General features: G+C 41.1%; 1 long non-coding RNA gene and 1 pseudogene across 1 annotated transcript; both read right to left on the reverse strand.

Moving 5' to 3' along the window:
• LOC117521005 overlaps positions 1–22,356 on the reverse strand; it is a 38,482-nt pseudogene extending 16,126 nt beyond the window's left edge.
• Positions 1,511–12,204, reverse strand: LOC117521006. The gene is made up of 3 exons (XR_004563849.1): positions 12,191–12,204; positions 8,293–8,294; positions 1,511–1,656 (listed from the first exon to the last, which is right to left on the reverse strand). It is a non-coding gene; the product is annotated as an uncharacterized LOC117521006 (long non-coding RNA).
• Positions 22,357–24,916: the final 2,560 nt, after the last annotated feature.

A 24,916-nucleotide genomic window follows, 5' to 3' on the forward strand; every position in this document is an offset into this window, starting at 1 on the left:
TTATTCCAAAATTGATGAAATTCTTTTTTTCCCTTCAAATTCTACATATAGACCATAATGACAATGTGAAAAAGTACATTTTTAGATTTTTGTAAATTCATTAAAACATAAAAATAAAAAAAAATTAAAAAAAACTAAGAAATTACATGTACATAAGTATTCATAGCCTTTGCCATGAAGCTCAAAATTGAGCTCCGCTGCATCCTGTGTCCACTGATCATCCTTCAGATGTTTCTACAGTTTAATTGGAGTCCACCTGGGGTAAATTCAGCTGAATGGACATGATTTGGAAAGACACACACCTGTCTACATATAAGGTCCCACAGTTGACAGTGCATGTCACAGCACAAACCATTTTGGCTGTTTTGAATGTCCCAATGAGCATAACGGCCTCCATCATCTGTAAATGGAAGACATTCGGATCCACCAGGACTCTTCCTAGAGCTGACCTCCCACCTAAACTGAGCGATCGGGGGAGAAGGGCCTCAGTCAGGGAGGTGACCAACAACACGACGGTCACTCCGTCAGGTCTCCAGCATTCCTCTGTGGAGAGAGAAGAACCTTCCAGAAGGACAACCATCTCTGCAGCAATCCACCAATCAGGACTGTATGGTAGAGTGGTCAGTAAAAGGCACATGGCAGCCCACCTGGAGTTTGCCAAAAGGCACCAGAAGGACTCTCAGACTATGAAAAACCACATTCTCTGGTATGATAAGACAAAGATTGAACTCTTCGGCGTCAATGCCAGGTGTCATGTTTGGAGGAAACCAGGCACCATCCCTACAGTGAAACGTGGTGGCAGCATCATGCTGTGGGGATGTTTGAGCGGCAGGAAGTTGGAGACTAGTCAGGATTGAGCGAAAGATGAATGCAGCAATGTACAGAGACATTCTGCATGAAAACCTGTTCCAGAGTGCTCTTGACCTCAGACTTGAGTGATGGTTCATCTCTCAGCAGAACATTGACCCTAAGTATACAGCCAAGATATCAAAGTAGTGGCTTCAGGACAACTCTGTGAATGTCCTTGAGTGACCCAGTTCCAACTGAACATCTCTGGAGAGATCTGAAAATGGCTGTGCACCGACACTCCCCATCCAACCTGAAGGAGCTTGAGAGGTCCTGCAAAGAGGAATGGGCAAATCTGCCCAAAGATAGGTGCACCAAGCTTGTGGCATCATATTCAAGAAGACTTGAGGAAGAGACCAGCAGAGGGCACTCAACCCTAATGTATAAAAGAGGCTGGTCTACCTGAGGTGTTTAGTCAGAACCTGGGGAAAGTCAGAGGCATTAAAGCCAAACTGCAATCCGCACCTGGGGCCGTTCCAGCATTTTGCAAACCTCTACCTGTGCTCTATGTGATGAATAATGCTGTGGAAGCCCAGTTGAATAAAATGAAAAAAGAAGGGGTCATAACTGTAGTAAGGTACAGTGAGTGGGCCTCAACCACCGTGAACATTCCCAAGGTGAATAATTCTGTTAGGATTTGTGGGGATTACAAAGTATCAGATTACAAGGTATCAATCAACCCATGGTTGGAAGATGATCAATATCCCATTCCAAAACCATAGGATTTGTTCACAAAACTAGCAGGTGGTGACAGATTTACGAAATTAGACCTATCCCAAATGTATCAACAGGTGGAACTGGATGATGATTCTGTCAGGGTTTGAATCATTGTTTGGTTTTCTGTTTGATTATTCTGTTTTGTTATTTTTCTGTTTTGCTGTGTTTTTTTTTCTGTGTGTTCTTTCTCTTGCTGGGTTTTTCTGCTTGGGTCTGTTTGTCTCTATCTCTCTTGTTTGTCTCTTGGTTCTTGGTGATGGATGCTTCTCTCTCTCTGGCCATGTCCTTGTTCTGGTACTTTCCATGTACACCTGTTCCTGATTTGTTGATTATCACCTGGGGTTATATACAACCCCAATTCCAATGAAGTTGGGACGGTGTGTAAAATGTAAATAAAAACAGAATACAATGATTTGCAAATCCTCTTCAACCTATATTCAATTGAATACACCATAAAGACAAGATATTTAATATTCAAACTGATAAACTTTATTGTTTTTGTGCAAATATTTGCTCATTTTTAAATGGATGCCTGCAACACGTTTCAAAAAAGCTCTGACGGTGGTATGCTTACCACTGTGTTACACCACCTTTCCTTCTAACAACACTCAATAAGCGTTTGGGAACTGAGGACACTCATGATTGGGTATAAAAGGAGCATCCCCAAAAGTCTCAGCCATTCACAAGTAAAGATGGGGTGAGGATTGCCACTTTGTGAACAACTGCATGAAGAAATAGTCCAACAGTTTAAGAACAATGTTTCTCAATGTTCAATTGCAAGGAATTTAGGGATTCCATCATCTACAGTCCATAATATAATCAGAAAATTCAGAGAATCTGGAGAACTTTCTACACGTAAGTGGCAAGGCCAAAAACCAACATTGAATGCCCGTGACCTTCGATCCCTTAGGCGGCACTGCATTAAAAACCGACATCATTGTGTAAAGGAGCTTACCATGTGGGCTCAGGAACACTTCAGAAAACCATTTTCAGTTAACGCAGTTCGTCGCTACATCTACAAGTGCAAGTTAAAACTGTACCATACAAAGTGAAAGCCATACATCAACAACATCCAGAAATGCCGCCGCCTTCTCTGGGCCAGAGCTCATTTGAAATGGACAGACGCAAAGGGGAAAAGTGTTCTGTGGTCTGATGATGTTTTTGGAAATCATAGACGTCGTGTCCTCTTGACAAAATTAAATTAATTAACTCCATAATTAACCTTAGTCTGTGAAGAAGATTTCCCATTTACATGAACAAATTGTAATCTATTAGATACATATGATTCAAACCACCGCAGCGCAATGCCTTTAATACCTATGGCATGCTCTAATCTCTGTAATAAAATTTTATGGTCAACAGTATTAAAAGCAGCACTGAGGTCTAACAGAACAAGCACAGAGATGAGTCCACTGTCTGAGGCCATAAGAAGATCATTTGTAACCTTCACTAATGCTGTTTCTGTACTATGATGAATTCTAAACCCTGACTGAAACTCTTCAAATAGACCATTCCTCTGCAGATGATCAGTTAGCTGTTTTACAACTACCCTTTCAAGAATTTTTGAGAGAAAAGGAAGGTTGGAGATTGGCCTATAATTAGCTAAGATAGCTGGGTCAAGTGATGGCTTTTTAAGTAATGGTTTAATTACTGCCACCTTAAAAGCCCGTGGTACATAGCCAACTAATAAAGACAGATTGATCATATTGAAGATCGAAGCATTAATTAATGGTAGGGCTTCCTTGAGCAGCCTGGTAGGAATGGGGTCTAATAGACATGTTGATGGTTTGGAGGAAGTAACTAATGAAAATAACTCAGACAGAACAATCAGAGAGAAAGAGTCTAACCAAATACCGGCATCACTGAAAGCAGCCAAAGAGAACGATATGTCTTTGGATTGGTATGAGTAATTTTTTCTCTAATAGTTAAAATTTTATTAGCAAAGAAAGTCATGAAGTCATTACTAGTTAAAGTTAAAGGAATACTCGGCTCAAAAGAGCTCTGACTCTTTGTCAGCCTGGCTACAGTGCTGAAAAGAAACCTGGGGTTGTTCTTATTTTCTTCAATTAGTGATGAGTAGTAAGATGTCCTAGCTTTACGGAGGGCTTTTTTATAGAGCAACAGACTCTTTTTCCAGGCTAAGTGAAGATCTTCTAAATTAGTGAGACGCCATTTCCTCTCCAACTTACAGGTTATCTGCTTTAAGCTGCGAGTTTGTGAGTTATACCACGGAGTCAGGCACTTCTGATTTAAGGCTCTCTTTTTCAGAGGAGCTACAGCATCCAAAGTTGTCCTCAATGAGGATATAAAACTACTGACGAGATAATCTATCTCACTCACAGAGTTTAAGTAGCTACTCTGCCCTGTGTTGGTATATGGCATTGGAGAACATAAAGAATGAATCATATCCTTAAACCTAGTTACAGCGCTTAATGAAAGACTTCTACTGTAATGAAACTTATTCCCCACTGCTGGGTAGTCCATCAGAGTAAATGTAAATGTTATTAAGAAATGATCAGACAGAAGGGGGTTTTCAGGGAATACTGTTAAGTCTTCAGTTTCCATACCATAAGTCAGAACAAGATCTAAGGTATGATTAAAGTGATGGTGGACTCATTTACATTTTGAGCAAAGACAATCGAGTCTAACAATAGATTAAATGCAGTGTTGAGGCTGTCATTCTCAGCATCTGTGTGGATGTTAAAATCGCCCACTATAATTATCTTATCTGAGCTAAGCACTAAATCAGACAAAAGGCCCGAAAATTCACAGAGAAACTCACAGTAACGACCAGGTGGACGATAGATAACAACAAATAAAACTGGTTTTTGGGACTTCCAATTTGGATGGACAAGACTAAGAGTCAAGCTTTCAAATGAATTAAAGCTCTGTCTGGGTTTTTGATTAATTAATAAGCTGGAGTGGAAGATTGCTGCTAATCCTCCGCCTCGTGTTGGGAAAGTGTAGGAACACGGACCCACAACAGGGGGCGCAAATGAACGGACAATGGAGGAAGTCAAATAGCACTTTTACTGTTGTGAAATAAGCACAACAAACACAACCGATTACAATAATAGACAATAAAGTCGAATCACAAAGGTGTCATGTGGGCAGGCTCGAAGATAGGAGACGTCTGTCCAAAGCAGAACCGGAACCACACGATTTCCTCAGCCACTGAACCCCGGGAATACTGGAGCCGCCAAGTCCCGAACTCCCAGGTGGCCACTGCCACTGCTTGTCGGATCTGGTACTGCTGGCGAGGAACAGAAACAGTCAGATGTGGGTGCGCCTGCACCCAGCAACACGTATGGTGGAAAAACCACCTCCACCTCTCGTCAGGAAAAACACTGTTAGTGCAGGAATGTGAGTACTTATCCAAAAGGGGTCCAATACAGTCTCCTGCTGTTCTACTCACTCTCTGCGTGAAGGCAAAAAAGTATTTATGGTCAAAAGACAATATGATTGGCTGGATACGTTACCTCCTCGGTAGAGCAATATCTCGGCAAAGAAGTGGAGATGACGTCTTGCAGATATACCGCTGCGGATCAGATGATTGGTAACAGCTGTCGTAGGTGACAGCTGTCACCCCAGCTGCTCCTGTGAGGTGGCAGCGCCCTCTGGTGCCTGGAGCCCGCACTCCAGGCAGGGTGACCTCTGGTGGTGGTGGGCCAGCAGTACCTCCTCTTCAGCGGCCCACACAACACCTCGGCCCGTGCTACGAGCGTTCTGGCAGTTAGTGTGACTCGGGGGTGTTGACTCATTTAGACTAACATATTCATCCTGCTGTAACCAGGTTTCTGTAAGGCAGAATAAATCAATATGTTGATCAATTACTATATCATTTACTAACAGGGACTTCGAAGAGAGAGATCTAATGTTTAATAGACCACATTTAACTGTTTTAGTCTGTGGTGCAGTTGAAGGTGCTATATTATTTTTTCTTTTTGAATTTTTATGCTTAAATAGATTTTTGCTGGTTATTGGTGGTCTGGGAGCAGGCACCGTCTCTACGGGGATGGGGTAATGAGGGGATGGCAGGGGGAGAGAAGCTGCAGAGAGGTGTGTAAGACTTCAACTCTGCTTCCTGGTCCCAACCCTGGATAGTCACGGTTTGGAGGATTTAAGAAAATTAGCCAGATTTCTAGAAATGAGAGCTGCTCCATCCAAAGTGGGATGGATGCCGTCTCTCCTAACAAGACCAGGTTTTCCCCAGAAGCTTTGCCAATTATCTATGAAGCCCACCTCATTTTTTGGACACCACTCAGACAGCCAGCAATTCAGGGAGAACATGCGGCTAAACATGTCACTCCCGGTCCGATTGGGGAGGGGCCCAGAGAAAACTACAGAGTCCGACATTGTTTTTGCAAAGTTACACACCAATTCAATGTTAATTTTAGTGACCTCCGATTGGCGTAACTGGGTGTCATTACTGCCGACGTGAATTACAATCTTACCAAATTTACGCTTAGCCTTAGCCAGCAGTTTCAAATTTCCTTCAATGTTGCCTGCTCTGGCCCCCGGAAGACAATTGACTATGGTTGCTGGTGTCACTAACTTCACATTTCTCAAAACAGAGTCGCCAATAACCAGAGTTTGTTCCTCGGCGGGTGTGTCGCCGAGTGGGGAAAAACGGTTAGAGATGTGAACAGGTTGGCGGTGTACACAGGGCTTCTGTTTAGGACTACGCTTCCTCCTCACAGTCACCCAGTCGGCCTGCTTTCCCGGCTGCTCGGGATCTGCCGGAGGGGAACTAACGGCGGCTAAGCTATCTTGGTCCGCACCGACTACAGGGGCCTGGCTAGCTGTAGGATTTTCCAAGGTGCGGAGCCGAGTCTCCAATTCGCCCAGCCTGGCCTCCAAAGCTACGAATAAGCTACACTTATTACAAGTACCATTACTGCGAAAGGAGGCCGAGGAATAACTAAACATTTCACACCCAGAGCAGAAAAGTGCGGGAGAGACAGGAGAAGCCGCCATGCTAAACCGGCTAAGAGCTAGTAGCTGCGCTAAGCTAGCGGATTCCTAAAAACACACAAAGTAAATAATGTGTAAATAATTTAGAGGTGATTCAGCAGAGGGAGTGCTTTAGTTAAGGCATGTGAAGATTACACTGTGAAACAAATCGTTATCTAGTTAACTAGATCAATCTAACTGCGCAGATTAAACAGCTAACAGATACAGCAAAACACCACTGTGCTCTGGAACAGGAAGTGATAAAATACCGCAGTGAGAGCCAACCACCAGTAGAGGCCATGTGTTGGTGTTTACAGATAAATGTGCTTTTGTAAAATATTCCATTTTTTATTTGTAAAAACAGGCATTTTTACAGAGCCCTGGAAGTGTCATCACAAAATGTTTTGCATGTGGAGAGAATGTGCGCTCATTTTATTATATTGTGCGCACGTTTTATGATGTTGTGTGCATGTTTTATTATATTGTAAAACGTGCACTCGCCACGCTGTGAGATCTCAGTAACACTGAGAACTGCATTGAGACGCTCTGATCATGCTGCACTAACCGTTGCACACAGACAACACCATTAACATTGCAACATAAAACTATTTTTATATTGTGCCTAAAACTCTCTGCGTTTATTAAATTCCACGCAGAATAAATGTAACAGACACGGATTATTTGTTATATTGTTTTAGCAAATTTTCAGGGTATCATGCAGCAGTCTCTTATTAACGTGATGAAAAGCATAATAAAATTACATTTTTGTAGTATAATATTCATTTACAACTGTCCTCGTGTTGATTCTCTATATGTTGTTTGACTGCAGCAACTCTCTGGCACGTAAGGGATTATGGGATACATCAATAGGGCGAATGAACACTACTGGCCAGTAGATGGCAGTAGAGACCTTGAAAACTTGCCAAAACAAAATTCCAGATAATCCATGTCTGCTACATTTAAGATGCGTGTAATTTACTAAACGCAGACAATAACAACATCTATAAACCCAGAGAATATATTCACAAGAGTTTTAGGCACTAGAATTTAATGCTGTTGTCCATAGATCAGAGTGTCTGAAATGCATTTCTCATGTCGTGAACGTACTGAGATTACTCTATCCTACCCATAATGCACTGCTGGGCACAGCATATATCTACACTAAAACCTTAAAAATTAGCACATTACTTTAAAACTAAAACATATATCTGATATTTTCACTTTCTAAAGCTTCAGACATGACATTAATTTAAATAACTTGTCTGAAATTAGTTTGGTTAAAAGTTGAACCATAAGTTAAAAATGTATGCCTCTGGATGACTTCGGTGATATTGCCCACATATCAGTATGGGGTTAAAAGAAATGAGGCTTTTTTGGGGGGGTGCACTTCTTCTTTGCCTGCAGAGGATAGAGTGGTTTCTTTTTAAAGCAGCTCTTCTCTGTTTTGTAGAAGGTAGAACTACACATCAGCTATGAAACATTTAACAGGTAGGTGCTCAACTGATTTTAAGTTTTATAAATATTTGTAGCTGTTCAGCTTTATTTATCATGTTATCAGTCTAAAAATTATCATAGTAGAGAAGCTTGAATCTTCGACTGGACTGGGGTGCTTGATGCGAGGACGTTTCGCTTCAAATCTAAAAATTATCGGACAAAAATTTATCGCAAGATAATTCATCCGATAATGGTTTTTAAAGTTATCTAAAAAGATAATCCAATAATGAAAACATTATCTTTGATAATTATCGGTTATCGGATTATCTGAACTGTGCCCACCACTGGAGGAGGAGTGAGGAAATTTATGGTTAGAATCACAGACACACAGTGAGACACATTTTGATGTTCAGTAGATGATCAGATGCTCTGTGGCGCCTGTGTAGAACTGAGATTTCCACATGGGCAGAAATATGTAGAGGATTTGCAAATCATTGTATTCTGTTTTTATTTTCATTTTACACAACGTCCCAACTTCAATGGAACTGGCGTTGTAAGCTCACTGGATGTGTTTGTCCCTCGCCAGTTTGTTGTGCCTTGTGCTTTCATTCCAACTCTGTTCCTGCATTCCATAATCCTGCCTACCTCCTTGTGTGTTCCTGACCTTCAGCCTGTTGCATTGGCCATCCCTTTTTGTCTGATGATTTTTGTACTGCTGATTTTTCTGGACTGCCTGCTCGTGTATTAACCTCTGCTATCAAATACAGTAAAGCCTTCTAAAAACCAGAGCTGTTTGTTTGAGCTGTGCATTTGTGTCCAGAAATTCCTGACCATCCAGCCTGTCAGTTTCAAAATAGTTCTTGCCTATAAACAGTCATAAAGGCTTATACAAAGTAAGTAGACTTCCTTATGGGGTTGTGAGGGCACCTGTGATATTCCAAAAGGTGCAAGACTGTTGCAATAGTTAGATGGAGTTACAGTAGTGTTCAGAAAAATAGTAGTGCTATGTGACTAAAAAGATTAATCCAGGTTTTGAGTATATTTCTTATTGTTACATGGGAAACAAGGTACCAGTAGATTCAGTAGATTCTCACAAATCCAACAAGACCAAGCATTCATGATATGCACACTCTTAAGGCTGTGAAATTGGGCTATTAGTAAAAATAAGTAGAAAAGGGGGCGTTCACAATAATAGTAGTGTGGCATTCAGTCAGTGAGTTCGTCAATTTTGTGGAACAAACAGGTGTGAATCAGGTGTCCCCTGTGTAAGGATGAAGCCAGCACCTGTTGAACATGCTTTTCTCTTTGAAAGCCTGAAGAAAATGGGACGTTCAAGACATTGTTCAGAAGAACAGCCTAGTTTGATTAAAAAGTTGATTGGAGAGGGGAAAACTTATACGCAGGTGCAAAAAATTATAGGCTGTTCATCTACAATGATCTCCAATGCTTTAAAATGGACTAAAAAATTCATAGACGCATGGAAGAAAACAGAAAACAACCATCAAAATGGATAGAAGAATGACCAGAATGGCAAAGGCTCACCCATTGATCAGCTCCTGGAGTTACCTGTAAGTGCTGTGACAGTTACAAGACGCCTGTGTGAAGCTAATTTATTTGCAAGAATCCCCCGCAAAGTCCCTCTGTTAAATAAAAGACGTGCAGAAGAGGTTACAATTTGCCAAAGAACACATCAACTGGCCTAAAGAGAAATGGAGGAATATTTTGTGGACTGATGAGAGTAAAATTGTTCTTTTTGGGTCCAAGGGCCACAGACAGTTTGTGAGACAACCCCCAAACTCTGAATTCAAGCCACAGTTCACAGTGAAGACAGTGAAGCATGGTGGTGCAAGCATCATGATATGGGCATGTTTCTCCTACTATGGTGTTGGGCCTATATATCGCATACCAGGTATCATGGATCAGTTTGGATATGTCAAAATACTTGAAGAGGTCATGTTGCCTTATGCTGAAGAGGACATGCCCTTGAAATGGATGTTTCAACAAGACAATGACCCCAAGCACACTAGTAAATGAGCAAAATCCTGGTTCCAAACCAACAAAATTAATGCCTCGCAGATGTGAAGAAATCATGAAAAACTGTAGTTATACAACTAAATACTAGTTTAGTGATTCACAGGATTGCTACAAAAGCAGTTTGAACATAATAGTTTTCAGTTTGTAGCGTCAACAGCAGATGCTACTATTATTGTGAACACCCCCTTTTCTACTTTTTTTTTACTAATAGCCCAATTTCATAGCCTTAAGAGTGTGCATATCATGAATGCTTGGTCTTGTTGGATTTGTGAGAATCTACTGAATCTACTGGTACCTTGTTTCCCATGTAACAATAAGAAATATACTAAAAACCTGGATTAATCTTTTTAGTCACATAGCACTACTATTGTTCTGAACACTACTGTATATGTTACTTGCATGACATATTGATTACGGGAAAGAACCACGAGGAGCACATGAAATATTTGGAAGAAGTGCTAAAAAGGCTGAAAACTCACAATCTGTGAGTAAACAGTGACACGTGTGATTTCTTCAATATAGTATGTCATATTTGGGGTTGGCGTTGCTGAGGGGATACACCCTTTGAAGGAAAAATGTGAGGCTATTTCCAAAGCAAAGACTCCCAGTAATGTGGCAGAGTTGAGGCCATTCCTTTCCTTATTAAGTTACTATGGGAAATTTATACCGAATTCGTCAACAGTGATAGCACCGATGACAGTGTTGCTACATAAAGACGCTAAATGGGAGTGGTCAGACTCGTGTGACAGGGCTTTTAAGGAAGCTAAAAGATAGCTGATTTCAAATCGAGTCTTAGTGCACTACAGGCTGGATCTGCCACTTATCCTAGCATGTGATGCATCACCTGAAGCGGTGTGTGCTGTGATTTCTCACAAAATGTTAAATGGAAGTGAGAAACCCATTGCTTTTGCTTCTCAAATGCTAACTAAAGCAGAGAAAAACTATTCACTGATTGAAAAAGAGGCATTAAGCTTAATCTTTGGAGTGATGAAGTTCAGTGATTACCTTTTTGGATGTAAATTTACGCTGATCACAGATCATAAGCCACTGTTGAAGATATTAGTTTAAAAAAAGGGGTACCTGCTAAAATGCAAAGAAGGTGCTTGATTTTAGCTGTTTACTCATATGAGATAAAGTACAAACCATCTGAACAACACGGAAATACAGATGCGTTGTCAAGATTGCTGATCAAAGATGATAATTTTCCTAGGTCAAGTACTGTGTTTCGGGTTTCGTACACTGGCAGCTTACCGATCACAGTGCAGCAGATTGCCAAGAAAACTACGAAAGATCCTACACTGGCTAAAGTAAAACAGTATGTTTTGTCAGGACGGCCAAAACGTGTGTCGGATGAAAACCTTCAGCCGTATTGGAGACATAAATTTGATCTAACAGTGTAAAGTAAGTGTTTACTTTGGGGTTTCCGAGTAATCATTCCAGATTCTCTGAAAGACAGGTTACTGGCAGAGTTACATGACAGCCACTGGGGCATGGTGAAGATGAAGTCTCTAGAAGTCTGTTATGGTGGCCTTCACTTGATGTGGATATTGAACTTGAAGTTAATCAGTGTGACATATGCAAATTCCAGCGTAGTGTTCCTGAAAAAGCACCGGTACAAACTTGGAAATGGGTTTCAGGACCCTGGGAGAGGGTACATTTGGATTTTGTGGAGTCAAAGGGACAAATGTTTCTGGTATTAATTGGTGCTTATGCCAGATGGCCAGAAATTGTTCATATGCAGACTACCACCACAAGCAAGACTGTTGAAGTTCTGAGAAACTTGTTTGCAGCTTATGGATTACCAAAAGAGGTCGTAACTGATAATGGGGCCGCAATTCACCTCAGCTTAATTTGAGACATTCCTCAAGCTGAATTTTGTTTAAAAAAAAATGGTGCATTAAAAGGTTTCAGGGAAGGACTGTGGTGTCTGGAAGAGACCAGCAGAGGGCACTCAACCCTAATGTATAAAGCAGGCTGGTCAACCACGGTTCAGGGCAGTCATTGGAGGAGCATGAGCAGAGAGCGAGAACAGGTGTATAATAGTGCTGTAATAAAGTTCAGTGTGGTCTTCAGTCCACAGTCTTTTTCTGAATGACCCACACTTTTAAATTTTTGTAAACACAACACAAAGTATTGAGTAAATAGTGTAAATACTTACATACACTGTGATTTCTTAGTTTTTTTTTTTATAAAGTTATTTTCAAACAAACATTTTTTAATGTTGCCATTATGGGGTATTGTGTATAGAATTCTGAGGGGAAAAAAAATGAATTTACTTCATTTTGGAATAAGGCTGTAATGTAACAAAATGTGGAAAAAGTGAAGCACTGTGAATAATTTCTGGATGCACTGTATTTCGTAATTTGTTACAATTTGTGAATTTAATGATAATTTGTGTTGATTATCCGTGTTTTCTTACCTGCGTCTCATGCGCTGAACTTCAACATCTGAGCCCATATGGGTGTGGCTAATCCTACTGGGCGGGGCCGATGCGTCCACGTGTGCAGGGCCTCTGAAACGTTCCAAGAACGAATCTGGTCGCTCCGTCTCTTGAGCCAAACTCTTTTGAGCCCATTCTCTCAAAGTCATCACCATGGCAACTAACCTGAACACAAACAAAAGCTATGTTTATTTTTCTGTTGCTAACTTCATGCCGAAGAGTAGAATGTTTTTAAAAAAATTATTCAATGCAGTTATCAATTTTGTGATCCAGACTAAGATGTTTAGACTGCTCATCCTGGTCCAACCATTTTTAGGTTATGGTTTTGCCCTTGTTTGTTTGTCTCTTTGTTTGTGAACAGCCTGGAGCCCACAATTTTTCATATATCGTTGTAATTTTTATTTTTATTTTACAGAGAATTCATATCCTGATAGGCAAGAAGTGATTGAATTTTCAAGGTCAAAGGCCAAAGTCAGGAAAAATCTTGGAAAATCCCTATCTTTAACATTGAATGAATTTTCAGAAATTCGTTACTGTCAAAAAAAATCAAATTTCTTTAATATTTGAAAGCATTATGTAGAATGGGATCCTTTATCGACTGACAAAGTTTGATCTGGCTCTGATCCAGATTACATATTTTGTGGCCATTTAAATTTAACATTGAAAACCCCATTTAATGTATATTTTACATTATATCTTAATCAAATATACCCCTATCACTCTCATATTTGAAGGTGGGGTGTATATTGGCATTCGTTATCTCCTGGCAAAGTTTGATCTGGCTCTGATCCAGATTACATATTTTGTGGCCATTTAAATTTAACACTGAAAACCCCATTTAATGTATATTTTACATTATATCTTAATCAAATATACCCCTATCACTCTCATATTTGAAGGTGAGGTGTATACTGGCATTTGTTATCGCCTGACAAAGTTTGATCCAGATTACATATTTCGTGACCATTTAAATTTAATATTGAAAACCCCATTTAATGTATACGAAGTCTGTTAGAAAAGTATCTGACCTTTTTATTTTTTTCAAAAACCTTATGGATTTGAATCACGTGTGCTTGCATGAGCAAACCTTGAACCTTCGTGCGCATGCGTGAATTTTTTCACACCTGTCGATTGCATCATTTGCTTGTAAGCAGCCTTTGTGTGAGGATGGGTGGAGTCTCTCGTCGGATTTTCTATGCAAGGAAAATGGCGGAACAACTGGAGCAGCGCGACTGCATCAAATTTTGCCAGAAACTGGGCGACAGTCAGGTGGAAACCATTCGGATTATTCAGACGGCTTTCGGTGACGATCCTATGGGCATCACACAGATTAAGGAGCGGTACAACCGGTTTAAAGATGTTGGCACAACGGTGGAGAGCAAGCCACGCTCCGGTCGGCCATCAACATGCTGAAATGACCAGATCATTTCCAAAGTGAACGCTGTGGTGATGTGGGACCGTCGTGTGACTATCCGAGGCATTCGTTATTGCCTGATAAAATTTGATCCGGATGTGATCCAGATTACAGTTTTTGTGGACATTTGAATTTAATATTGAAAAGCCCATTTGATGTATATTTTGCATTATATTTCAGTCAAAAGTGCCTCAATCACGCTCATTTTTCTGTTATGGATTTACCTACACAACCAAAATTGGAAAATAATATTGGCAGAGGTTTGTGCTTTGCGAATGTGGTGCTCTAGTTTCTTTGATGGAACTGTCATGCTACTTTCACATGTTGGCGGTCAGTGACAGATGGTAAACTGAAGTTTCCATTGTTTTCAGTGAGGTTGACCACATCTGGCTGTGAGCATTTCAACTGCACTCCACTATGGCGGTTGCTGTCAAAAGTTAACTTTCAGCTTTTGTCACCTACCACAACGAAACGGACAAAAAGGATGTTATTTTATCTTTAATAAGGAGGAAAGACAGACCGCGTGAGATGGATCATTTCAGTGCAGAGATTCACCCAGATTTAAACACTTCAAATTTGTGTGGTATTACAGAGAGGAATTAATTAGTAAGTTCTGTTGGCATCTTCCTTCTTCCACTCAGAGGTGCCACAGCAGATCTGACATTGGCCTGCATTGTTGATTTGGCACCAGTTTTACACCGGATGCCCTTCCAGATGGAACTCGACATAGAGAACTGGGAATCTTCTGCTCTGAAAACAAACACAGTAACCGTTTGTCCACCACGCTGCCACAGAGAGGAATTAGTTTGACTTCAGAAAATGTTTCCTGTTTTAATTTTAACACTGTGCAAATGGCAAACCTCTGTTGTATCTTTCAATGAGGTAAATTGTTGCTTGTGTCATTAAAATCAAGAACACGATGGTGCCTCACATTGTCACCAGCAGTCTGCCACTGCAGACGACAGGAATTCTACTTTGATGCACATGTTTGGATGTGGGAGGAAGCCGGAGCACCCAGAGAAAACCCACACAAACAAGGGCAGGACATGCAAACGCCACACAGAAAGGCAATACAGGGCTGGATCCAGAGTGAAAATCTGACAGATGCATTTTTGCCCAATGATAAAATAAAAATCATACGCGTCTTGTTATTCAATAATCCTTATTTTATTCGTGTGCAACATACACTGTCACACTTCTTTTAATATATTTATTATACTTCATGGACCATAGTGAACACTTCTTATTTGTATAAATATGATGTCCTAAAAAACAACACTATAACAAAAATTGACTGTAAACAGGATCAAATTTATTGCCCAAATCTATCAATTATACCTGAATCTATATATGATTTTTTTTTTTCAATTGATAAAATCAATAAAAATTTGACTGCATATATTCTTAATAATATATTGAGATACAGACAGTTCACAGAAGACATTTTCCATTGATACCAATCAAAATTAGAAACAGTCCACCAGGTAACAATATTCATGTCCATGACTAAATATACTAAAACAAATACATTACAATTGTACACATAACACAATTTGATATGTGTACAATTGTGATGTATTTGTTTTAGTATATTTAGATTTTGTTGTGATTTGGCACTTTATAAGCCGATTAAATTGAATTGAAATTGAACATTTTATTGAGTGTTAATGTAAATAAATATGAAATTGGTCACTGGATCCTTAAACGCTGGACATAATAAACTCTACATGGTGAATCCTTGATCTCTGGACATAAATAGGAATAAACAAAATCTGTAGTTTTTGTGAAAAGCATTTCCTTTCAGACATTATTGGCATAAATGTCTTTCCATATATCTGAGTTCTTACAGCTGCTGTGCTGCACTTCAGGATGTAATTTGTAAAGAAATCCAAATGATCTGCTCAATCCAAATAAGCATAAAATAACAGATGAATTTATCAGTATAATGTACTGTATGAGTTTATATCCAAAAATCACCAGGCCAAGCAGAATTACATCCCATAGTGCCACCATAATTGATAATATATTCAGCAATGATATTGAGAATAACACTGTGAGTGGATTATTAATCAATGACATTAGTGATCATCTACCAGTTTTCATCGTTTATAATAGAAACCAGCGGCGGAATCAGCCAGAGGAGAAAATAAAATACAGGCGAGTGCGGACAGAGGAAAACATGAACACACTAAAGAAGGATTTACAGGAGCAAAACTGGGAAAAGGTATACAGTGAAAGTGATGTTGATAGTGCATATGAAACTTTTTACAAATATTTACATCATTATATGATAAAAATTGTCCAATTAAACAAGACTACAGAAAACAAAAAATCCAAGCTCGACCATGGATGACGAAAGGGTTACGAAATGCATGTAATAAGAAAAATACACTGTATAGAGAATTCATAAAACTAAAGACTAAAGAGGCAGAAAATAGATATAAGAAATACAAAAATAGATTAACTAATATTATACGGGTATGTAGGAAGGAATATTATAGTAACATATTATATAATAACAAAAACAATATTAAAGGAATATGGGATATATTAAATAGCATTATCAAAAATGGTAATAAAAAACAGAGTTACCCTCAGTATTTCATTGATAATAATGTCAAGAAGGAAAATAAGGATGAGGTAGTCAACGGTTTTAATAATTGTTTTGTAAATATTGGACCAAGCTTGGCAGAAAAAATTCCCAATTCCCAACCTGAGGATTGGGATAATAATCTCATAGAAAGAAATCCCTGTTCAATGTTCCTCACAGCAGTGGATGGAAAAGAAATTATAGACATTGTGAATAATTGTAAATATAAAACATCTACCGATTTAAATGAAATTGATATGGTGGTGGTAAAACAGGTCATTGAATGGATTGTAGAACCATTAACATACATCTGTAACTTATCATTTCAAACCGGTAAATTTCCCAATCAAATGAAAATAGCCGGTTGTGCCGCTGTATAATTCGGAATTATTCAAGATTTTTTTTTTTACCGATGACGAAAGATGCGTAAAAAAAATTTGACCGATGCAGCTGCATTGGTCCAAACCGGTCTGGATCCGTGCCTGCAATGGGTGGGAATCAATCACATGACCACTAAAATTCTACTGTACCTGAACCTTGAGTCTAGCCTGCTGTGCAACATGATGATGATCAACCTGTTGCCTATATTAGTAGTTAATATAAATAAATCTTTGTTAGCATCATAGTAATGTTTAGGATTCTTACCTGGACAGAGGACCTTGACCATGAAAGGAAATCTGGGAGTTAATATCTCTTCTGTCCACGGCTGCCATTCTCTGTAGGTCTGAAGACGAGTCATCGCACATTGACTGGCCTCTACATGTGCACACACACAAACAGTAAAACAAAGAAGACCATTTAGTAAATGTTATCCACTACTAATGACTGTGGGGCACTGGTTATTACCTCTGCCAACAAAGCTGGGCAGAGGTTATGTTTTTACCCCTGTTTGTTTGTTTGTTTGTTTGTGAATAGCCTGGAATGGAACCCAAAATTTTTCATATGTCATTTTTTTTGTTTTTTCCAGAGGATTCATTTCATGGTAGGCAAGAACTGATACAATTTTTAAGGTCAAAGTCAGGAAAAAATTTGGAAAATCCCTATCCTTTAACATTGAACCAGTTTTTTTTTCAAATTCATAGCTCTTTCAAAAAAGATTGAATTTCTTTTATATTTGAGAGTATTATGTAGGCATCTGTTATCAGCTGACAACATTTGATCCGGACCTGATCCAGATTGTGGATTTTGTTGACATTTGAATATAATATTGAAAAGCCCGTTTGATGTACATTTTGCATTATATCTCAAATGAAAGTGTCTCATTTACTCTCATTTTTATGTTATGGATTTACCTGCACCACCAAAATTGGATGGCGGTTCCAATTTTATGCCTGTTTATCTTCCAGTTACCAGTCAGAAACCAAGTGCCAAAAAGCAATGACAAATTGTGCATAGCAAAGACAACCATGTTCTGTGAAAATTATCTGAAAAATAATTCAGAAACCGAAAAAGTTGGAAAAAAAAAAAACTTGACAACACCACATATAAACACTTTGATTCAAGTGCATGAACAAAAATGCATACTCCTGACATGTGATCACATCTAATTTAGTTTACGAAAAGTCACTTCCAACAAGACTTTGACCTTGAAAATGTTTTCCAAGGTAAAATTTGGTGGAATTGGCAGAGATTTGAACTATATGACTGCACTGCTCTAGTTATCATTCTTATTCTTCTTATTATTATTATTATTATCATTATTATTATTACCTCACTCATATGTGCTTCCACTGCCTTGATTCCCACTGTGATGATTTTGAAGGACTTCCTGTACGAACGGCGCTGTGCCTCCAACACATTTCCTGGTACTGGTTGAAGCCATTGTGCAAAATCTTCCTTGAAAAGCCATTTATCATTAATTTTACACTCCACAATATCGCCACTCCATGACTCAAGATGACTTGTTGGTTCCACTGTCTCAATTTGTGTTCCCTTATAAGGGGCTTTCACTGAATTATTAAAACAGTAAAGATATTGCCCTTCATTTGGTTATGTTTAACTGCATAATGTCAGAAGAAAACATGAATAAAATCCTCATTCATGTGCCTTGATTTTTTTAAGACTTTTGAAACAGTCATTTTTGATTTAAAAAAAAATGTTGAAAACATAAAAGGTCCATTCAGTAGTTCAGCAAAGTTAGGCCCAAAATGGCACCATGTTCTGAGCTGACACCACTCTCCAATGAAAGGCACTCCAAAACACATTTCTGCCCATGTGGAAATCTCAGTTCTAGACAGGTGCCACAGAGCATCTGATCATCTACTGAACATCAGAAAGTGTCTCACTGTGTGTCTGTGATTCTAACCATCAATGCCCTCACTCTTCCTCCCACCACTCCTGAGTGGGTCAAGTTTTCCAAACAGATATTTGGAAAACTGCAGGCCATTGGGGGAACCCAAGTTCTAATTAAGTTGGGACGTTGTGAAAAATGTAAATAAAAACAAATACAATGATTTGCAAATCCTCTTCAACCTATATTCAATTGAATACACCACAAAGACAAGATATTTAATGTTCAAACTGATAAACTTTATTGTTTTTGTGCAAATATTTGCTCATTTTGAAATAGATGCCTGCAACATGTTTCAAAAAAGCTGGGACAGTGGTATGTTTTCCACTGTGTTATATCACCTTTCCTTCTAACAACACTCAATAAGCATTTGGGAACTGATGACACTAATTGTTTAAGCTTTGTAGGTGGAATTCTTTCCCATTTTTGCTTGATGTACGACTTCAGTTGTTCAACAGTCCGGGATCTCCACTGTTATATTTTGCACTACATAATGTGGCACACATTTTCAATGGGCGACAGGTCTGGACTGCAGGCAGGCCAGTCTAGTACCTGCACTCTTTTACTACGAAGCCACGCTGTTGTAACGTGCAGAATGTGGCTTGGCATTGTCTTGCTGAAATAAGCAGGGACGTCCCTGAAAAAGACGTTGCTTGGATGGCAGCATGTGTTGCTCCAAAACCTGGATGGACCTTTCAGCATTGATGGTGCCATCACAGATGTGTAAGTTGCCCATGTCATGGGCACTAACGCACCCCCATAACATCACAGATGCTGGCTTTTGAACTTATCGCTGGTAACAATCTGGATGGTCTTTTTCCTCTTTTGTCCAGAGCACAAGTCCATGATTTCCAAAAACAATTTGAAATAGAATAGAATAGAATAGGCTTTATTGTCATTGTACAAGTGATACAACAAAATTGCAGAAGACTCATTACAGTGGCATAGCAACACACACACATACCCATCATGCAAACACACATACATGTAATGACACACACACACACACACCCACACACACATAATACAATAATAACAATCACAATGAATAATACAGCCTTAAGTGTCAAATGATGATTAGACATAGTAAAACTAATAGGTTAAAAAAAAAAGCATTATTGCACAGTCCCTATTCTATATTGTCCCAAGGTTGTCAGTGTGGTTGCAGTTTGTTTAAATGTTGTATGGCTCTGGGGTAAAAACTGTTCAAAAGTCTGTTCGTGTGTGTTTTTATAGCTCTGTACCGCCTGCCTGAGGGCATAAGGTTGAATATTTTGTCTCCATGATGTGAAGAGTCTTTTAAAATGTTTTTGGCTCTGGAAAGGTATCAAGCACCTGCAACTTCTTCCAGGGAGGGAAGAGGACAGCCAATAATCTTTTGTGTTGTTTCCACCATCCTGTTGTGGCTGGCGTGCCTGGCTGACTTTTGTCTGTCTTTTGGTTTTCCTTCCAGGTGGTGCGCATTTGGGACTGAGTGGCTGTGTGGCTGAGATATCAGGACCTCACCCTGATCACCTGCAGCTCGTCAGGACTCACAGCTGTGGTGCATCTACATGGATTGGAACATGGTGGCATTTAAGACTGGAGTACACAGTGTGTATTTGCCAGAGACTCGACCTTGTGACCAGACGGGTGAGATCGTCGTCTCAAGAGCCATCTCATCATCAGTGGATGCAGAGAACGTCCAGGTTTGATGCATGGTCTGTGAAATAGGAGGGGGTGAGGTCTCACACTCGTCAGCACACTTCCTGAGGTACGTTAGATTTTGTGACTAACATTTATACAGTCAGTAAATGTGGTGTCCCTCACACCTTGTTATATTGAGCTGTTATGTTAGTCGTTTTAATTAGCTTCCACTGCAGTGAGTTTGTGAACAGGGTGTTCCATGCCTGCAGGGTGGGAAGCTGATTAGTAATTAAGCCAGGAAGTGTTTGCTGTTTGTACACCTTTGAGCGTTCTCTCTGTGTGTTGAGTGTGGACTCACAAGATGATTTCTTCATTCACAGACTCGGTTTGTCACGGCCACCTGGGGGGTGTCGGCGGGGTCCTTGGGTCCGAACTGGTTCTGGCTCCGGACCGTTAGCGCTGCTGGGAGCGCACCGCAATCCACCACGCCAGACCGCGCACTTTTATATTTATCACATCACTGTTATGTTTATTAAACTCTGTTATCCTTTGTACCATGCTCTACTTATTTCATACTGGGTCCTTCAAACGCTGGTCGGTTCTCCGGGCTGCGTCCGACACATAACACATCCTTTGTAGAGTGCTTCTTTCTGCTGCTGTACAAGCTGCATACCAGACTGTGACTCCGTAGGTCAGCATGTTCTCGATGACAGCGTGGTAGAAGGACGCCATTACTGCTCTGCTGAGATGGTGTTTCCTTAGGATTCTGAGAAAGTGAAAGCGTTGCGATGCCTTCTTGATTAGATCTGTTGTGTGCACTGTCCAGGAGAGTGTGTTTGTGATGTGTATACCCAGAAATTTATAGCTTTGAACAATTTCCACTGAGTCACCTTTTATGAAGAGGGGCGGGTAATCGATCCTGTTCTTCCTGAAGTCTATTATCAGTTCTTTTGTTTTGTTTATGTTCAAGTTGAGGTTGTTCACAGAGCAGCACAGTGTCAAACTATGGACTTCCTATGTGGACTCATCAGACCACAGCGCACTTTTCCACTTTGCGTCTGTCCATTTCAAATGAGCTCGGGCCCAGAGAAGGCGGCGGTGTTTCTGGATGTTGTTGATGTATGGCTTTCACTTTGCATGATAGAGTTTTAACTTGCACTTGTAGATGTAGCAATGAACTGTGTTAACTGACAATGGTTTTCTGAAGTGTTCCTGAGCCACACCGTCAGATCCTTTACACAATGATGTCGGTTTTTAATGTAGTGCCGCCTGAGGGATCAAAGGTCACGGGCATTCAATGTTGGTTTTCGGCCTTGCCGCTTACGTGTAGAAAGTTCTCCAGATTCGCTGAATCTTCTGATTATATTATGGACTGTAGATGATGGAATCCCTAAATTCCTTGCAATTGAACATTGAGAAACATTGTTTTTAAACTGTTGGACTATTTTTTCATGCAGTTGTTCACAAAGTGGTGATCTCACCCCATCTTTGCTTGTGAACGGCTGAGCCTTTTGGTGATGCTCCTTTTATACCCAATCATGACACTCACCTGTTTCCAATTAGGTGTTCTTTGAGCATTCATCAACTTTCCCAGTCTTTTGTTGCCCTGTCCCAACTTTTTTGAAACATGCTGCAGGCATCCATTTCAAAATGAGCAAATATTTGTACAAAAACAATAAAGTTTATCGGTTTGAACATTAAATAGCTTGTCTTTGTGATGTATTCAGTTGAATACAGGTTGAAGAGGATTTGCAAATCATTGTATTCTGTTTTTATTTACATTTAGCACAATGTCCCAACTTCATTGAAATTGGGGTTGTATAGTTATTGAGCTATGGCTGGAATAACTCAAACTAGATTCAAATAAATTGTTGTTTGTGGAATTGGGCTGTAAAGGCTTGAAGGTTGTGTCTGTTTACCTGCTAATGATGCTGTCAGCATGCTCACTCTCCTCGTCTGTCCAGGTTTTCACAGACAGTCTGTGTGAATCCAGCACTGCACCTGTCATACTACACACACACAAATGCACATTATCCACGTACGGTGCATCCGGAAAGTATTCACAGTACTTCACTTTTTCCACATCTTGTTATATTACAAGCTTGTTCCAAAATGGATGAAAAATTCATCAAAATTCTACACATAACACCCCATAATGACAATGTGAAATGTTTTTTTTGTTACATTTTTGAAAATTAAAAAAACAAAAAATAAGAAATCACCTGTACATAAGTATTCACAGCCTTTGACATGAGACTCAAAATTGAGCTCAGGTGCCTCCTGTTTCCACTGATCATCCTTGAGATGTTTCTACAGCTTAATTGGAATCCACCTGGGGTAAATTCAGTTGATTGGACATAGTTTGGAAAGACATGCACCTGTCTACATATAAGGTCCCACAGTTGACAGTGCATGTCAGAGCACAAACCAAGCATGAAGTCAAAGGAATTGTCTGTAGACTTCTGAGACGATTGTCTTGAACCACACATCTGGGGAATGGTGCAGAAACATTTCTGCTGCTTTGAAAGTCCCACTGAGCACAGTGGCCCCCATCATCCATAAATGGACGACATTCAGAACCACCAGGACTCTTTCTACACTGCAAATTATTTGGTTCTTACAAACATAGAAAAAACAGATTTAGAAGTGATAAATTATCCTGTTTTAAGAGTTAATTTCTTATTTTAAGTGTTCAACTTTTCACTCTAATCTTCTTTCTAGATTTAACAATTTTTGTTGGGAAGGTGTCGTAGCACGGACCCACAACAGGGGGTGCAAATGAACGGACAATGAATAAGCCAAAAAGTAACAATTTAATGTTGTGACAACACACAACGAAATACACAAAATTTGTAAAGTCAGTTAACACCAGGTGACGTGTGGGCAGGCTCGAAGATAGAAGACCCCCGACGAGAGAGAAGCCGCGTCCCACACGGCTTCCACCACCAACGGCCTGAAGAACACCGGAGCCGCCAAGTCCCGAGTCCCCAGGTGGCCTCTGTCTTCGGCTGTCGACCCTGGTACTGCTGGCAGAAAGCAAAGACAAGATGAATGAGTGTGAGTCCGCACACTCAGTAATCCACAGTCTGCACACAGTTAGGAGGGAGCACCTCCACCTCCAATCACACACTCGTGCAGCTCCTGTTTAATCCACTTATCTGGTTTGGGGTGTGAGGCGAAGCCGTCGCTGTCACACCAAACGCCAATCCCACAGATAAGGACGAACACCACAGGATAACGGCTGCAAGAGAAGTTCAGATTATCACTCAATGATATGAGTCCGCAGAGAAAATTACCTCTTCGGTAGTCGATTTCTCGGCGAGGAGGTGGAGTTGCAGTCCGGCCTTTATGGTGATGATGATGATGATGAACGAGTGACAGCTGGTGCTGAGGATGAGTGACAGCTGTCACTTCTTCTGGGTCTGGCGCCCTCTCGTGCTTGGAGCCCGCACTCCAAGCAGGGCGCCCTCTGGGGGTGGTGGGCCAGCAGTACCTCCTCTTCAGCGGCCCACATAACAGGACCCCCCCTCAACGGGCGCCTCCTGGCGTCCGACCAGGCTTGTCCGGATGTCTCTTGTAAAAATCGGCCAGGAGGGCCGGGTCCAGGATGAAGCTCCTCTTCACCCAGGAGCGTTCTTCAGGTCCATACCCCTCCCAGTCCACCAGATATTGGAACCCCCGGCCCTTACGACGGACGTCCAGGAGCCTGCGGACTGTCCAAGCAGTCTCCCCGTCAATGAGCCGGGCAGGAGGCGGCGTAGGTCCCGGAGCACAGAGGGGCGAGGTGTGGTGTGGTTTGAGACGGGACACATGAAACACAGGGTGGATCCGCAGTGAAGCTGGGAGTTGGAGCTTCACTGCGGCCAGGTTGATGATCTTGAGGATTCGAAAGGGTCCAATGAATCTGTCCTTCAGTTTTGGGGAGTCCACACGGAGAGGGATGTCCTTAGTCGAGAGGCACACCTTCTGCCCGGGCTGGTATGTGGGGGCCGGGGAACGCCGGTGGTCCGCATGGGTCTTGGCCCTCGTCCGGGCCTTTAACAGGGCAGAGCGGGCGGTCCGCCACAACCGGCGGCACCTCCTGAGGTGGGCCTGGATCGAGGGCACACCGACCTCTCCCTCCACCAGCGAGAACAATGGGGGCTGGTACCCCAAACATGCCTCAAAAGGGGAGAGGCCGGTAGCAGGCGAGACTTGGCTGTTATGGGCATACTCGATCCAGGCCAGATGGTGACTCCAGGCCGCCGGGTGCGCAGAGGTGACGCAGCGAAGGGCCTGTTCCAACTCCTGGTTAGCCCGCTCTGCCTGGCCGTTTGTCTGGGGGTGGTACCCGGACGAGAGACTCACGGTGGCCCCCAGCTCCTTACAGAAACTCTTCCAAACCTGCGAAGAGAACTGGGGACCACGATCTGATACAATGTCCGATGGTATCCCATGCAGCCGCATGACGTGGTGGACCAGGAGGTCTGCCGTCTCCTGGGCCGTCGGGAGCTTCGGGAGGGCCACGAAGTGGGCCGCCTTGGAGAACCGGTTCACTATCGTGAGAATAATGGTGTTGCCCTGTGATGGCGG

Source organism: Thalassophryne amazonica, chromosome 11 (genome assembly GCF_902500255.1).
Source record: "Thalassophryne amazonica chromosome 11, fThaAma1.1, whole genome shotgun sequence".
In the NCBI taxonomy this organism is placed as follows: Eukaryota; Metazoa; Chordata; class Actinopteri; order Batrachoidiformes; family Batrachoididae; genus Thalassophryne; species Thalassophryne amazonica.